The following is an 18,604-nucleotide window of genomic DNA, read 5'->3' as shown; positions in this document are numbered from 1 at the left end:
TTGATCTGACGCGAACCCGAGGAGCCGCTTCGTGTGAAACAAATCCTGACCGGCAACGGACATCCGTCTTTGTCGATATTCCCGTTCTACATCAAAGGCACCAAACGATTCCGAATCATTTTCGACCTTAAATTCAATAGTGCAGAGATGATATTAGCACTGATTAGGGAGATCGTAAAACTGCCCTAATACCTCACTTGAGAGATGATTAAATTGTAGTGGACACAATAGCGGATGCGGAAATATGTAGTAGTGTTACAAAATAGCAATCCAATACGTACTGTTACACAATGAACTCAATGGAACTAAAGTATCTATTTAATGTCCAATAATTGTTAACACGTTAATCAAAATAAATATCCAATAATAGTTGTAATGGATTGAATACAATATATTATCATAAATAAAGTGGGAAATTTTTAATTGATCGCTAAAGCTTTAACAAGGTTTCTATTGGAACGGCAAAAAGAGATCTCTTTAAAGATTAATCAAAGTTAAAAATCCAATATATCTAACGGATGTAAAGCCGTGGGAAATGTGAAAGAGGTATTATAGTCTTACTTCAAGCGCAACTCGCTTTAATATTACTATTGCGTACAGCACGAGTAGGTACGTACCTCATAACAATATTACATCATAGAGTAAACATCGCGGAAAACGTGTTAATGTCTATGGTATTGTAAATAGATAAATCACGAACCGTATCATATTGTAGACACATACTAATTGTGGCAGGAATATTGCAGTCATTACCTGAAACAAACAAAATGAATATTAGTAAAAAAACTAGGAAACTCAAGAATTTGTCACACAATGCGTTAAAGTAGACGGCCGCGTGCGTAGGCGTCGCCCACTCTTATTTCGTTTTAAAGCAAGACATAAATGAACTAGGTATCTTGTGTAGGCTTATTTATTCTCTATACATTTTTTTATACGACGGAAATTTTGATTCCGTTGAATCAATTTATATAATACAACATAAGAAACGACGACCTTGGTCGAGGTCATATAGAGCGGACGTGGATGGTCGTAAAATAAAAACGACTCGCAGCCGCAAAGACAAACAGACAGACGTCCATAATATATGGCGAGACGATTGATGGCCGATAGCTTCTCCGTCAGCACAACGGCATCCGGCATTCAAGGTGACACGGCCCATCCTTGCAGATCCGGTCTGCAGAGGCAATATTCATCCTGACAATATATCTTAAATAACATTAATTGCAGCCACTTCCTATGGATACTTGTCCCGGAATGTCAACAATAATTTATTAAAGAGCCGATTCATTTGTTCTAACAAAACGAAGACAATTTAATAGAAATTCTACGAAGCTTTACAAGAGCTAAATATCCAATGCAATTTTAATGGGTAAAAAAGAGGAGAATTAACTATGAACGTCAATCCTACACTTGACGTCTGACAGTACCTCCCACGAAGCGTGGATAAATAAAAGTGAATTCTTATAAGAGAACAATCATTGCCATATACGATACTGTATATCATTACTAGTTCCAACCATGTAAATGAAACCGATTACTATTAAGGACTCATAAGATTTTATCGACAGGAATTTACATACAGATGGAGATATCCATCGCGCTCCAAAACATCGCAGGAAATAACAATTATTTACAAATTTTCTGCTTTACCAGTTTTACCTATGGTTCCATTAATACTGTGCACACGTGCTTAATTTTGTGACGCATTTTACTAGGTAGATATAACATAATATTAATCCACAGAAAATGATACCGGAATTAGTTGCACTAAAGATTTACTTATACAAACGTCGCTATAACTCAATATAAATTCCGAATAAGCCTCTTCTAAATTTAATCCCTAGTATTTAATGATTATGTACCGGTTAAGCAACACCGTTGACAGGAAAGCGGATTGTCGTCTCTTAAGCGGTGGGCTGTTAAATTGAATTAGAGCACACCACCGGCATGCGCCCGCGCAGTTCGACGACCGGTCGCCCACAATTTGTGTTTATTGATCTCGTTCAGATCGATCCTTCGTGATTGATAAACATAACAGTGGGTGTGACATTGTGTCGTGTGTCCAACACGTTCGGAGAATGTTGCGGTTGTGTAAACTTTGAATACAACTATTAAGACCTACGCTTCAATGTAACTCGTTCGAACGGCCCATTCAATATGCGTTTAATAAGTAAATTCGTATGCGAACAAGTGAGAGTGCCTCAAGGCTGCTTATCGGGCCCCATATTGTATTTATTATATGGGAATGATATAGACAGACAAGTATGTAAAGTTATGGTATAATATTGAACAATAGAGCATATTATCGATTTGCGTAATACCTTTGCCTGCAAACGGGAAGTGTACGTTATTAGTTACGTAAACATTATAATTTCTCGTTTACTTAAACGGTTATGAATAAAGTTTTTGTCCGCAACAAATATTTATGAAGTCATATTGCCGTATTGATTTATTAGTAAGATTATTGATGATAAAGAATAGGACTCATTTAAAAATAATATATAAACATATTTTTTTTGATCCACATCAACGATAATTAAGTATTCATGAAAATATAAATGGCCTGACTCATCTTTTGAATCACTGCATATTTGTATTATCTACTAGCGGTCCGCCCCGGCTTCGCCCGTGGTACATGTTTACGTTTTCTCTACATAAGAACCATCCTCGTACTTCAAGGATAATTCTTTTTTTATTATATATAAAAAAAGAATTATCGAAATCGGTTCAGCCGTTCTCGAGTTATGCGCTTACCAACACATTTTGCGATTCATTTTTATATTATAGACTAGCTACGTCAGTATCAATGGTGTTTTTGAAAACATATTCATAGTAAGTAGATATATAAAATATTTTTATACCACATAATCAATATTACCTTTATTTATAACCGTTACTTCTCTTATTAAATATATTGAGAAAGATTTATAGTGCAATGATAACGGAGTAAATTAATTGACAATATAATATTCGGTTTCCTTTGAGGTAATCACAGGTTTTATCTAAATACGCAAACGGATTAGCAGTTATAAAATAAGAACGGTGAAGTAAATGTTTTCATAATTTTATATTAAAATATACTTCAAATTAGGTATAATTACCACATAAACCTCAACAATTTCTGCATTAAGAGTTTCATAAATAAACACGTTCAATAAATTATCAAAACCGGTTTTAAAGCAGGAAGATCTTTGAGCATAAAAATACTTCGCGTCAGTAGCATAAAAACACGCTATCTGTTATGTAGTTTTATAATTTATAAGTCATACAATAAGCAAATTACAAATCAATGATTGCATAATATGGACCTTATCTGGATATCACTTTAAGACATTGGGAAGATTTCAATAAACATAAAAGATTAACGTAAGTAATAGGTACTTACTACCCCCACAATTTATGCATACCAAATAAATCAAATAACAATAGTCATCAAATTTCTATAAGATGAAGGTATAGAAATTATACGTACCTACTTAACACTATTTTATATTTTTCTCTGAGCCGTATTAGAGCTTTTAGACGTATTCTAATATGTAATTATCTTATTACTAGCTATTATCCACTTACACATTAGTCATTATAAAAGATCAGAGTATATTAAAGATTTTGCAATATTCCGTATCCTTATATCTTCATGTCACTTTGCGGATACATTGTAATTAATTACAGCTTGAGAAAATTTAATTGTATTATTATTATCCAGGAACGCTGTAGGTGCAACTGCAGTTTTATACCTTACGTTATAAAAAAGGAGTAAAAATAAGAAAGTGAAGAGGAAAGCTTATTTTGAATATCCGTGAATGTCACAAGAAAAGGCGAATAGCCAATTGATGAAGTCATCTTATAAGCGAAAGCACCATAGCGCAACGATGGTTTTGGTCGGACTGAAAGTGTGTTTATAGCATCCGTCTTCCTGCCGTATATACCGACCAAAATACCGTTACGCCCGCACAACTAAACTCCATTGATTTACATACGCAAATCATGACGAATTGCTGCTATTGCATGGCCCAAATGTACCGCAGTCCTCTGGTATTGACGGATGCCAGGCAGTTTTATTGCATTCCAAAGTGCATAAGTATGATGCATTTCATACTGCATATGTAAAATTACATGATCATAATCTGTGCACATATTCGCTTTAATATCTCTGAACATAAGTTTGATATAACGAAAATGATAATCATACTCGATACGATCAGTTCATCAAGATATTAATATGCTGATTATGATGATGATGCATAACAAGTTCGATTTACAACTCATGAAGATCTGTCATGTTAGAGTATCTGATACACGGAACACAACAGTTATGTATATAGTTATAGAGGAAACGAAGTGAAACAAAACAAACTAATACCGCATGGTGAGTCTTAAAAAATTTACACTCGTTAGTGCATCCGGTGAATTACTATTGCGCGGTCTTTTTGCCGCATGTTCGATTGTAAAAAGAAACTGTCCGCAGCATAGCACACAGCCAGGGAGTATCCTGCCTCAACGCGCGGAGGGAGGAGGATGCAGGCCATGAATGGTCCTAACGAACTTGCTGTCCTTGGACCGACCAGCGCGCCCAGCGGCCTGCCCCATGCCGCGACTAGCCGATACAAAATATGCACGTCACAATTCGATACCAGCATCCATGGATAAAATACATTTAAAACGATCAATACGTACTGTGAACAAATGAAAAACATAGCATTCGTAAGGATAAGACATCTCGTTCATTAATAACTGTCGCGGAATGGTGCCAATTAAAGAGAATCCACGATTTTCCGAGGATAAATTGAAAACAATCTTAATGAACGTCTATTGCGTAGTATACGTCTATAGCTAGTTACACCACAACAGGAAACATTTGAGCTCTTGCATTATATAAATACATACACGTAGTATTCCATACGCGGTAAACATCTCATTCATGTGCCTTTGATTGAGTTTGAATGAGTGACGTGCTTTGCGTACAGAATTCACCGCGTAACAGGAAGTGAAACGAGTCCAACTTTATCAAGGACGTTATATCAAAACTGGTATTGTAATGCAATTTATTACAACTATTTGAATAAAGCATTTCTCTTATCGTAATGTAACATGAATGTCGTTCAAAAGCTCTTCATCATTTTATTTATATTTCATTGCGATAGCGTCCGCCATTACATTTTACAGTGAATTGCGGAATTACGATTTAGTATCTGTAAACGATAAAGATTTACGAACAAATGGTCTGACAGAGTGTAAAAGTCTCTTAACCGGTTGAGCTTCGGAAACCATAACACTACATTAATCAAATAACCATTTGCTATGTTGCCAGCGGTTGCTTGCCAAGATAATACGTTACGCAATAGCATAAAGATATTAATTGTAAAGGATTTATTAAAATCCGCTGAGGCGCGTTTGGAAACAGCAGTCCATCCTCCCCGCCTACTCAGAAGGATACAATTGTATGGTCATCCTTGGAATTGGTCGGTATATTATCATGCAAATTACACAGCGACCTTGAGTGGAAGATCGACACGCTAACCCAATTCACGACGCGGACGTGGCTATGCGTGATATTAGGAGATTAGAAGATCATTCTCTCTGTCAAAGATCTTTGTCGTAGTTACTTGAATTTTATTACATGGAAGAAACCTTTTCTAATACATTCAGATAATATATTATATACTAGCGGTCCGCCCCGGCTTCGCCCGTGGCACCTACATGTTTAAACTATCCTATCTCTCAAGTTGGATCGAACTGCACATGGTGTGCGAATTTTATTATAATCGGCTAAGTGGTTTAGGAGTCCATTGAGGACAAACATTGTGACACGAGATTTATATACAGTGTGTCCGGACATGACATACCGATGTTTGAAGGGGCTATTCTCCAGGTATTTTTATCGACAATTCAACCCCTCTACAGTCCCCTACCTCACCCCCCTCAAAATGGCAAACATATCAATTCGGATAGTGAATTTATGAAAATTGTAATAACTTCGAAAGTGAGTGTCACAAAATACTAAATTTGGTTTTATTTGAACAATAACAAGTTATTCTAGGGACCACTAAACAAATTTAATTGATAAGAGTGATGAAACATACTTTAAAAAATTCGAAAACCATTTTGAGGGGGTGAGGTAGGGGACTGTAGAGGGGTTGAATTGTGGATAAAAATACCTGGAGAATATAGCCCTTCAAATATCGGTATGTCATGTCCGGACACACTGTATATTAAGATTAAACAGTTCTTACTATCTTAGGAGCCTGGGTCGCTCTAATTTGTAAAATGTTTTAAGTGGAATAAATGATTTATTTATTTATTTATTTATTATCCAGTCTTTACCTGGTGTAATCCAATAAAGGAACAGTGGATATTTATTATTCGAAGTTCTAGTCGCTCGTGAATTTAAATGTTCTCGTATCAACCCTTGCGAGTGAGGTTTAGACGAATGATTATATAAATCACATTGAACGTTTATTTAAAAGGAATAAGATATAAAAAGCATTGCGGCAAATAATGTAAAGCCACAAACTGCGAGAGCTCTTTCGTTATTGACATTTCCATCTCGAAACTCGTTTCTCCAATATACATTCACAATAAGCGAGTTTACCAAAGGTCCATAAACATCTTCCGTTCATTTATGTGACGCTCCATTACTCTGAACACCGTGGTCAGCTCAAGATTTTATTTTTATTGTCAATACACATCCGGGGACGCCTTTCATATATCCGAGATTAGGATTTACATGTATCGTACTTTCTCTACATAAGTTATCAATTTGTTTGGTATTCAATTGTTGTAGCCATTAATCTAATAAAGAATTTGTTTTATTTTCCAATTCAATTCTCAATAGTTTACTTAAGCATCAATTTAAAGAATATTAATAAAACGTCAATATGCAGTTAAGTATTTGAATAAGTACCAATTAAACCAAACGAGGCAGTTAACCACATTAAATAATGTAATTTAATGTTCTTTCCTCCTTATGACCACTCTACCCAAACTTAAAGAAAGGATATCTGCATTTAAATAAAACCATTATGTGCCACTTGTTCCCAGTCACCGACTGGAACGTGCGGAAGACGTTACGCTACAGAATTCTATAGAGTTCAGCCATACATATTTATTTCAACATAATTAAACTTCACAAAATTCTCATACTTTTCGTAAGCGTGAAAAACTTAAATGCACTCAGGATTGTGCACAAAAAACGGGGTCAATTCGTGATCTATGATTGACTACGGTGCTTTAACCGATTTTACCATTCAAGCACGAACTTCGCTTACTGCACTTGAGTGAAATGCTACAGACATTATCGTTTTGTGTCAGTTAAATTACCATCTAAGATCCGTGAAGGGGCATCGACCCGAATTTGTGCGGATTACGGTAGACCCAATCGACCGGCTATCAGAATGTCGTATCTGCATGGGATCCCGAGATAGTATTCTTAGATTCGAAACCAACATTTCCTGACACTTGAACAATGGCTCATTACAGCTGTAACTTCACTGAGGAAGTCGATATCTATTCGCAAAGCACAATAGGTGAGCGACATCCGAACCTCATTACTGGGACTCATTTCCGTTTGTGATTTACACGCGAGCCGGTTTATTGAGCTGACCACTGTCTATTATGAAATAGTCCACTTCATTACTATATAAATTATGCAACACGATTAACATAATTGATGCAAGCGTTTGTTTTGATAAGTTTACCGGTAGGTAAACTTATCAAAACAAACGCTTGCTTGCAAACATGCGGTAGCATGGTTGAACCTGAATTCGAATGAAATGTTACATTGTATGAACATCAAAACATGTTGTGTTATATGATTAATACAGATAGAAATCTAGGAAATCGTAAGCCCCGTTGTTTAGCTATCGTCTGTAAACAGATCTGGCCTTGGAGTAAATGTTCTGCGGATGTTCACCGATTTGGCGAATGGTAGATGCTCGATGTATTTCAACGCAGTATGTATCATAACAAACAAACTTTTGAAGATTATAATCCAAATATTAAAAAATGAGTATTTATTTCATTTTATTTACGTAGATACTAACATGAATATTCTGTTACGTATTTTAAACCAAAAGAAAGAAACATTTAATATTGACCAACTTAATCAATTTATTTTACAATAAATCGACTTGGCAATACACAGTTATTGAAAAATAATTCATATGTAGCTCTTCAGTCATCACATATTCATTTCTAGAAGGATAAGTAATATAGGTCTCAGTTTTCAGGTCAGGGGGCAAACTAAGGTCGGTCAATGGCTAGTACTAACGCGCATGTCTTGTTGCTAAAGTCAAAGCTTCCTACAGCTGGCTTAGCTAGCAGTTACTACGATATTCCTTTCCAAATTACGTAACTACGGAGAATCTATTAAATAGCTTTTTTATTCAGGACTCTTGGTTATTAATTTTCCACCAATACTAACGTAATTTCAATGCCTTGCATTTTATTACTGCGACTTAAAGTATTATTTACCATAAATAAACAACACCCAACGTAATGTTTATATATTTATTAGAAGAAAACCAGAACGGAAATACATAATGCTGGGCAAATAATGAAAGATTTCCACTCGTTAGCACAGAGTCTTAAACACCTACGTGAAGTTGACACTATCTTTACACATGTACGTACTATTTGAGCAGCATCACAATCAAACAATATCCACAGAGTAAACAGAACGTGAGGATACAACCACGCCACAGATCCATAAGGGCAGGCGGGGTATAAATTGTGTAAATATGATTTGTTTCATGCAAACACTGTAGATATCCCGCCGGCTCAGCCTTTATGCTCCTCCGCTTGGTGGCACAAGAGAGAAGTGTGTTCGATGCGACAACATTTGTCATGTAAATATTTGTCAGATGCCCCCACACTAGAGCGACCCGCTTAGAGTTTCCTGAATCGCGCAATATTGCGCTCTACGCTTGAAAACGTTCATGTTTATTTACAAAACGCTTATCTAGCGAAACTTTAACATTTTACAGTAGGTATTTTCGCTTTCAGCACTTGTTATTTGAGTATTATTTCCTTTCTGTTCTATGATGTGCCATGAAAATTATCATAATATAAACAATCGATCGTTTTACGGCACCTATAACCACTATAATGGTGGTATAACGACCGCCTCCTTGGTACAGTGGTTGACGCGTGAGCGTAGAACCGAGGGGTCCTGGGTTCGATTCCCGGTGGAGACGAAGAAAAAAAAAATGTCTCGGTCTGGCAGGACACAGAAGGCTGATCACCTACTTGTCCCTAAAGAAAATCGATCAGTGAAACAGATGTATGAATAATGCATCTGCCCCTTACCCCACTACGGGGACACGGGACTTCACACATAACCACTATAATACTAAAGATATAAACTGAGCAAAAAAACGAGAAAAGCGACTCATTTCGATGTCTATATGCGTAATTTAACGGTGGACAATAAAAGGAATTTCACGCGGTTGTAGTGACAGGCAAACAGGGAAAAAGAACCCGACAAAGTAAAACTCTGGTCGCTGTTTTAATGAATATATTTATACGGGGCAATACAACGCACGGCGGAAAACGCATAATGACTTCCGCTGGACGAACGTCGAAAAACAACGAAAATAAATACCCCGAGGAATCCTAAACAACTTGATATTCAGTTGATTGGGTCGCAAATACAGGTTTCCTTTACCATATGGCTAATTAATCAAGATTGAAATGATTACTTTCGCTGAACCAAACATAATATGCAGAATTTTCCTCCAATCTGTCTGTGGCTATAATAATAATAAATTATCGATAAGCAGAAGCATAATAACAGCTAATAAACACGGTAATAAATAAAAATTTTGCTGATATTTGGTTTAAAATCTTGAAATTGAATAAATATGTAACTTATGTCTTTATTTTATTTAACTTTCCTTTTAATATCAATTTTATAATCTTAAATATATAATTTTTATAGTACATACTTAGGTAGAGAAAAAGATCAAAATTCATAACTCCAAACATCCATAAATATTTTAATGGCGTATGTTGAACTTTTGCCCCACCATCAAATATATCCTTGCACCTTTCAATGGATAAATTACAATAAATCATAATACAAAACAAGTAGTCTGAGTTTACCAGGTAGACAGAGGTCAATCTTCTGGCGTTTGTTAGTAATTCTCCACGTGCCAAATTTTTAACACTAAGTATAGAGGAAACCCGCAGCTAGAAAAACATACTTAATCGTATGTGCCTACTGTAATAATTTCTGCACTATGATTCTAATAAGTAAAGTGAAGTTGGTAGAAATGGTTGAAAAACCTAACCAAACCAAACCACCTCACCGGTAATATGAGACATTAATCATTAATTGCTGCCGAATCTAATCAAAAACACAAACGTAATAAAACCTATGGGTTCTGAGCAATATTACATAGCCTATGTGCAAGTTGTGCAACACCTCGATATTTTTAGGGACACCCAAGTCATTGCTGAGTTTATACCTTTTTCTAATGCATAATAATTTATGACAAGACAGTGTAAATGAATTTAACGACATCATTTAGAATCATTGAATTAATTTAATTACTTTCATTCATAATTTTAAGTTTTTCTTAACGTTGCTTCTCGTTAGCACTTTATAAGAGCTCATGAATGGAACGATGACTATATCTCCTGGTCATAGTCCGTATCTTCGTCATGGGAACATGCTGTTCACATTTAAATCATCGCAATGATAGGGGAAATGTGTAATAATCATTTAGCGGAAAATCAAGACAATCGTGGGAAGTTCCACATGGCAAACTATCAAAGAAACTCGTGTCATTATACAAGCTGTAGAATTATAAATTAAAGATTTATAAAATACATTAGCACAAGTCACATTCATCACAAACATGTTATAAATTAACGTATACGAAAAGCAACAATGTAACGGAACGTATTCATTTGGATTAGATGGTGCAAACTGCGGTGCCAATTACCAGCATTTCAGACGTTTGTTGACCAAACGACACATAATTAGGAAACGTGAGCAAGTCAAGCCCATGTGGGCGGTGTGTCCTCGAATCGAAGGAGATTTCAAGGATTTGTCTTTAGTGTTCGCACGAAGCCGACATGTCGCCCGACGTCACGAGAAAGGATGTTGGGCCGAGGGATGCGGGGGGATACACGATATCCCTTTTACGCGGACCAATTAACGGTCACTGACGGACCGGATGTGTGTACACTGTACACATATGCATTAGCACCTCAACCCTTCTTTAATCTTTTTATGTGAACGATTTCGGCTTGGAAAAATTAACAGCGCCCACGGCGAATTAAGCGGTGGCTTTTTGGAATCAATTACATTCAGATTACCAGTCTTGGTCACAAGTATGGGCAATTTAAATAAAACACATTTAAATATTTACCCGCAATCCATATTCATACTGATTGAATAATATATAATAGATAATTCTGCTATCATCAAAGTGTTTTCGAAACCGCCGATATTTAAAGTGACTAAGATGAAAATAACAATAAGTGATACGTGGTGATACGGGTTGTATAATGTATATACCTATATTTGTCCCTAACCATAAACAATTTGAATTAGTTCTTACAACTCTACATTATGAGTGGCAGAATCAGACGCTCCACACTTATCACTTTTACTACCAGCGTAAGCGGCACGCATCTGTTAACTACAGGTATATAAGAACTGAATGAATAATTGATTACCTAGATGTGTTATTCTCAAATGTAAATTCACTAGCAATTATGCATCTTACATAATCTGTCCTTGGCTTTATTAGCCCATTGGTCGGCTCATTGATAACACATTCATGCAATGCACTTGTATTCAACATGCGTATCTTATATTCTTCTCAAAGGACACGCATAATGGAACCGCTTATGGCGCATCAACAACATAGTAAGGCCGAATTCAATGGAGTATGTACCAACCATATACGAAAGAATGGACAGAGCGGATAGATTAATGGAGCTGCGGCCTCAATTTTAAATTATTTGCGACGCCTTAGCTATAAACAATATTCAGATACGTATAAATTTTAAAAATATTTGGTTTGCCTATAAGTTGTTTGCTGTTAAAAATATTATCAGTACCAGTTTTTAATCACGCAGGTTTCAAGAAGAAGTATTTACATACTTTAAATATTTCAAGAGACGATCAAATTAAGGCATCAGAATCATTTGAAAGATTATTTTTCAGTTTTATGAGAACCCTTTCGCAATTTTGCCTTTTGTGTAAACTTTACAGTCGCGTCAGCTATAAAAAGATTAAAATCTATTTTTATTTTCTGAAAACCGGAAACGCAAGCCCGTGCCAACAATTACGGGACGGTATGGCGAGCGTATGTCACTTCCGTTTTCGCCTGAGTGCATACCACCCCAGTTTTAAGGGCTGTTCCGGAAGGGATGAATTTTAATAAGTGTAAAGTCAACGGATCTCTTGTTCCGACTTTGACTTCCGCTTATTTGTTCGGTAGAGATTTTTTACAGTAAATTGTCGGTAGTTAACAATAGTAAGGTAGGCATAGTTTTGTTTAATTTACTAATCGGTTTTGGGTTTGTTTATTTTAGTTATTTGTTCCCACGTAAGTTATTGTGCAATAAATTGGCCAGTGTGACTTTGTATTGTGATCGATATGAATGGGTGTTAGGAGTAACATCTGCAGATAAGTCATTTACACCTGGCGATTAGTTAACCACTCCCACGCTCGTTGTGATTGGCTTTATTAAATGAAACGTGTCTATTGATCTTTTGTTTTTACAAACGAGTACTTAAGATTTAAGTAGTAGGTATTAATAATATATATTAGTTCAATTTGAGTGGAATAAGAATTTAAATAAACAAATTGATTCGTATTCAGGATTTTGATATTTTAACAATTTACTATCTGTTGGGCTGGTTCCTACCTCCTTAAAACAATATTTAAGGAGGTTGGATTTACCGGTGAAGCCCATGACAGTGGGGATACAGCGGGCAGTCCTGCTGGACAACGCTCGGATAGTCCGTAGGTTCCTCACTCAGTCGCCCTAGACTCCGGCCGTCTGGCCACTCAGCCGGAGTTGTTCACAACACCGCCGCGAGGCGAGATACTTGCCCCCACTATCTGAATATAAATTTACCTGCAATACATCTATTACATGATACTTTATATAAGAATAAGGAACGCAAACAAGTTTAAGAGGGTGCGCATGACGGCGCGGACGCAGATCAAGCCGCCATTACTCCGATCGTATAAACTCCGAACATTATTTATCGCTTCCTCTCAATGTTTTTCACTCGGCAACAATGCTCCACTCCGAGTTAATGCCTTTACGACGTGTCGACGAGTAATTTGCTTTAACGATCAGTCTCCGACGGAAAATGGTGTGAATGTTATCAACGTCACTTTACAGGCCCTTGTTTAGTGGTTCCTGGAAAATGGCGGACAACGACGACTCCATTTCGAATTCTTCGATATTTCTTAATCAGATGTTATCTGTAATCAGATATTCGTAGTTCGACGGACTTGCTGCACGGTAAGCTAAATATTTTGTTATTTTCATTAATTTAAACCTAAATTTATAATCAATTTTATGGCAATTCATCTATCATCAGAAAATTATGCGCCATTTTCAAATACAGAACACAATTCGATAAAAAAACAAAGTTCTAGACAGCCAACATTGTAATACATTCTTATTAAAAAAATATCGCCATAGGTCTCCGAGATTGTTGCCTTATAGACACCAGTGTTGAAATGGTAGCGGCTGACGAGGAAATTGGATCTCCGGTGTTTTCACTTACCGGACGAAACGCAATAATATATAATACACGCATTTATATGATATCCTTTGAATTGGTCATTTGAAATACCATTTCAATAGTTTTTGTAGGTACTTTTTAAAGTGTGCTATGGGAAAGGTATGTTGTCGTATGTATGTAACTTTTATGTATATTATTATCTATAATAATATTATCAAAAGGAAAGGTTTATGTGTATGGTTTTCACACATAAACTACTGGACCGATTTTGATGAAATCATTATAATATCAATTAATTATAATATTATTGACAAACCCGACTTTCTTATAGTGTTACACTTTATTATAGGTATACAATACGAGAAAAATTATCTAATGACGAACAAAACTAGCTTCTATGATCCAGTGACTCGCTTGCCTGGTTCCATTCCATAGTTCCGGATTCGAAGACGTATATTTAAATACATATTATTAAAATAAGCGAGCCTTACCAACCTGTTTCATTTGAACTGTACACGGTTAAAACATTAACGGAACTCAATATATTTTAAACTAGCTGTGCCCCGCGTTTTCACCCGCATTGCTCCGCTCCTGTTGGTTTTAGACTCTTAACGTAATGATATATAGCCTTCCTCGATAAATGGGCTATCTAACACCGAAATAATTTTTCAAATCGGACCAGTAGTTCCTGAGCGTTTCAACAAACAAACTCTTCAAACAAACAAACAAACAAGCGCGTTCAAACAAACAAACTCTTCAGCTTAATAATATTAAGTATAGATTACGATTTAATTATTGATAATTTTCCTGGTTCAATAATCCTATCAATTATACTTCACGTAAAGATACAGTTAATGAAAAAGGCAGTAGAGAATGTATGAAGTAATAAATTAAAAACAATATATTTATTACACTACCTACGGTGTAATTGAGATATTCAACTCATCCCACTCATTTTAATACCATGGTCTGGTAATTTATATGCATAGGATCTGATCGTTACATAGAACTTGCATGAATTTTACGAATTGAAAAAATAGTGTCCTTTTCAAATATGTATTTAACGAATCAATATGCATGCAATAATTAATGCAAATATCTTCAAATTACATGCAACAATATGTCATTTTTGCATATTTTTATGCTTCATAAAGTAAGTGTGTATTATAGCGGAGTTCACCGATGCATCTAGCCGGCTAGAGGTCAACAACATTACACATACATAAAGCCGTAATATATCACTAATTACATTGATATAGTGAAACTTAGATATAATGATATATGTGGGAGCCTCTTGTAAAGAAACTTCGTGAGAACCTCTATACAAAAGCAAAAGTAACAGTACTTAGAAGAAACAGTCGTGTGCAGTTCGTAAGAAAGTGGGTAGTAAGCTGTAAATGATCATTATGAGACAATACCGACTTTTTCCTGTTTCATTATGTGTTATCTACATCTATTAAAAAATTATATTTCTCTATTTAATTTAATAGATGACGTCGTTGGATAATATAGACCAAAGATAAACGCATGAATTTGATATATATATATATCATACTCGAAAAAACTCAACGAAATTATTAACGTAATATATTTTTTTTAATAATAGATTAAAATAATGTTATAATTATTGGTAACCTAAAAGTCTTTAAACACATTTATTTTATTTTTTAATTAAATTATACCTATCCGGTTTAAGCTTAACACGTTTTTTTTAATTACCGTTATTTTTATGATACTTTTTATAATTTGTATTTAAAAACCTGTCTGAAATAGTTTATCAACCCCAAAGAATCTGTGTCACTGCAAATAAAATTAGTTTTAATAATAATTAAATTCAATGCAAAAACCATAAGAACTGCATGAAATTACCAATGCAAAATAAATTTTGGTAGATAAAGTATAATACCTACCAACATGAGTATGTACATAATAACAAATTTAAAAATTTTGCAATAAAATTCTAAGAACTCTAGCGATAAGGATTAGCGGATATTGTGACACTAAATTTTATTGTATCTCTTTAAATAAGCTAATAATTATAAGCCAGCTAAGCTATTAAAGCTTTTCATAACACACAAAGTTTTACATTTCTCTAAAAAAGTACAAATCTCCTCGTATCATTTTTGATACACATTTCATTATTTACCTACCTAACTTTTATTTATTTGCATGATGCGTATTTTTATGTGTCTGTGGCACATTTTGAAAGTTTTTTAATCAAAGAAAAATGTATTCAATCGGATTAACAGTGGTTTACGTATTCCTTTTGATAACAGTTATTGAAATATTTTCAAATCCACTTTTTAGTAAATGATAAGAAGTATTATCATTGTAGTAAATAATAAATTAGTTTCACCTCAAAGGTCGTCGACAGGTTTGAGCCGACAAAGTCAGACAAAAGAATCGGCCGTAAATCGTCCTTTATATGCCCTTTTGAACCGAACTTTCACGTGCATCGCTTCAAAACTTTTTTATTTCAAGAAAAGTAACAATTTTAAGATACATTTTATTTATTTACTTTTCAACAAAACAGCTAGTACCTAGCTGAAGTCTCAATAAAAATAACAAATTGAAGAAATAGTAGATATTTATAGATGTGTTGGAATATAATTTGGATAATTTAAAATATGTAATTATTCACTGAACCGAATCATGATGGAAGAAAAATGAGGGTCATCGAAAGAACATGGCAGTTGAATACAGTAATGACCTGTGTAATTAATCATTTAATTCAGTGATAGAACATCTTTCACACAGACATTTATATTAAAACCAAAGAATACATTATTTAAAAATTGTTTAATTAACACAAAATGCAATTAACGTCAAGATATAACAACGCCCTCACAATCTTCCCCATAGATAAATGTACACGCTTTTAAAAGTTAAAAGTTTCCTACAAAATATATGTACGCTATTTCACATACTATTTATATTTATGGTGTACTAGCTTACCGCCCGCGGCTTCGCCCGCTTTGTCTAAAACCTAATAAATTATAAACTAAAACCTTCCTTTTGAATCACTTTATCTATTAAAAAAACCGCATCAAAATCGGTTGCGTAGTTTTAAAGATTTAAGCATACAAAGAGACATTATAGGGACAGAGAAAGCGACTTTGTTTTATACTATGTAGTGACAAATAATAATACACATGATTCATTCAAAAGAGATTAAATGAATGAACCTAAAATTTACGACAGCATACCTTATCTCAACAAACGTGTTATTTCTTTACCGTTGTTATTCTATTTGTCTTGTCGAGGAAGTTGAAACTATCGTCCATACTCGAAGAAAACATGACACGCCAATAAAAAAGTGTAAAAAATAATACACAGCACCATTACGTAATTAAATGAATTAAAACAAATGAAGGCTGCATTCAGATAATAGTTTCCTTTACACGTACCATTTTTATTGATATTATTCTGTTCGAATTTTTTCCATTCACTTATGGATAGTTATATAAAAACAAGTTACAATTTATCTTTTCTATGGAGGAGCCAGAATCTAAATAGAGATACGTGATAAAAGACTTCCTATTTTCCGTAAAATTTGATAATTATATGTTCGTCTTATTATATATATTCAACGAACATGACTGTTAATCTAATAACTGCACTTACAATAAATAGCCGCCAATTTATTACCCCTACAGTCCATTGGAGCACTAATGACAGAAACTTACATTATAATCACGGGGGCAAAAAAGTAATAGGCCATGTGCAATATGGTAATATAGGTAATGAAATGAGGCGCAGTGCTCGAGTGAGGCGTGTCAATTTAATATCCGCCGGTGGGCTGCAAGATGGATGGCACTTTTATTCCCTGGAGCCGGACGCGCGTCGCTTTATGATTTAACATAAGCTAGACCGTAATTTCCTAAGAAATTCGAACCGATATTTTAATAACCACGTGCACTTAGACATAGTCCATTACTTATCGAGTCCGCGGACACATAAATTGAGGAAATTATTATTAGTACCTAGATATATTCACTAGTGTAGCGCAGTTATAATATTCAGACCCAATGAAATATCTCTTGCATACCAGTTTTTATTCGAAACGTGTTTCAGATGCGTCTGAAACGAAAACCGGAATTTGCACATTCAGAAGATACTGTCTTTATATATATGTATTATGTATAGGCACCTTATAGAGCAGGCCCTAAGAAATTCCACAGTAAAATAGGTTTATTTATCAACATTAAAAGGAATTATCGATAACAACACTCATTTTAGCACCTGAACTATTTAGTGTCCAATTCATCTAAATCAATAAAGTGTACCAAGAACAGAATTTTCACAAGAGGTGGCGTTAAATCGTGTACAGCTATCGATATTGTTAACAAACAATGCAGTTCTCACCATCTAGACACAAATTCTCAAATGGTTTCATTGTGAATCTCGCAAAAACCCACAGGTATCATGGCGCCCTTTAAACGATGTATTGTATGGGCGCCTCGCTGCCCGTTTTTATCCTTGCCTTAATCAACTTAGGTAGAGCATCTGCCTGCTTTCGTTTGGACACTGTTACTTAGCTGTCTCGATTAGCTAAGGCTTTTAAATACATTATAAATTGTTTATTATTATTGCTTAACCGTTACGTAAGCTCTTGATCTAAATTAAGCTTGTAGAGGCTGCTTTGGAATATTTTATGTGATGTGATAACTTAAATTATCGATATAAACTATATCATAAAATACCATAATACATACCTAAATTTATAGCATTTTAGTATGTTTTATGTTTTGTGATTAAACTATGTTTAAATTAAATTGTTAACGTTAAGAATACCTACTCATTCAGTCGAAATCGGGTAAAAATAAATATGACACTTAACATATTTAAAAGAATTGGTGAAAGATTAATTTTTCTGTAAATCAG

General features: G+C 34.8%; 1 protein-coding gene across 3 annotated transcripts in view; it reads right to left on the bottom strand.

Moving 5' to 3' along the window:
- LOC149906114 (E3 ubiquitin-protein ligase HECW1-like) overlaps window positions 1-18,604 on the bottom strand; it is an 89,560-nt gene that overhangs the window by 60,664 nt on the left and 10,292 nt on the right. The gene's annotated exons all lie outside the window — the stretch shown is intronic.

The sequence above is a fragment of the Colias eurytheme genome, chromosome 9 (genome assembly GCF_061535395.1).
Source record: "Colias eurytheme isolate Ceu_HAF_F1 chromosome 9, ilColEury1 Martin Lab GWU primary, whole genome shotgun sequence".
In the NCBI taxonomy this organism is placed as follows: domain Eukaryota; kingdom Metazoa; phylum Arthropoda; class Insecta; order Lepidoptera; family Pieridae; genus Colias; species Colias eurytheme.
Note: the sequence above shows the minus strand (reverse complement) of the source record. Positions and strands in the feature narration are given on the sequence as shown.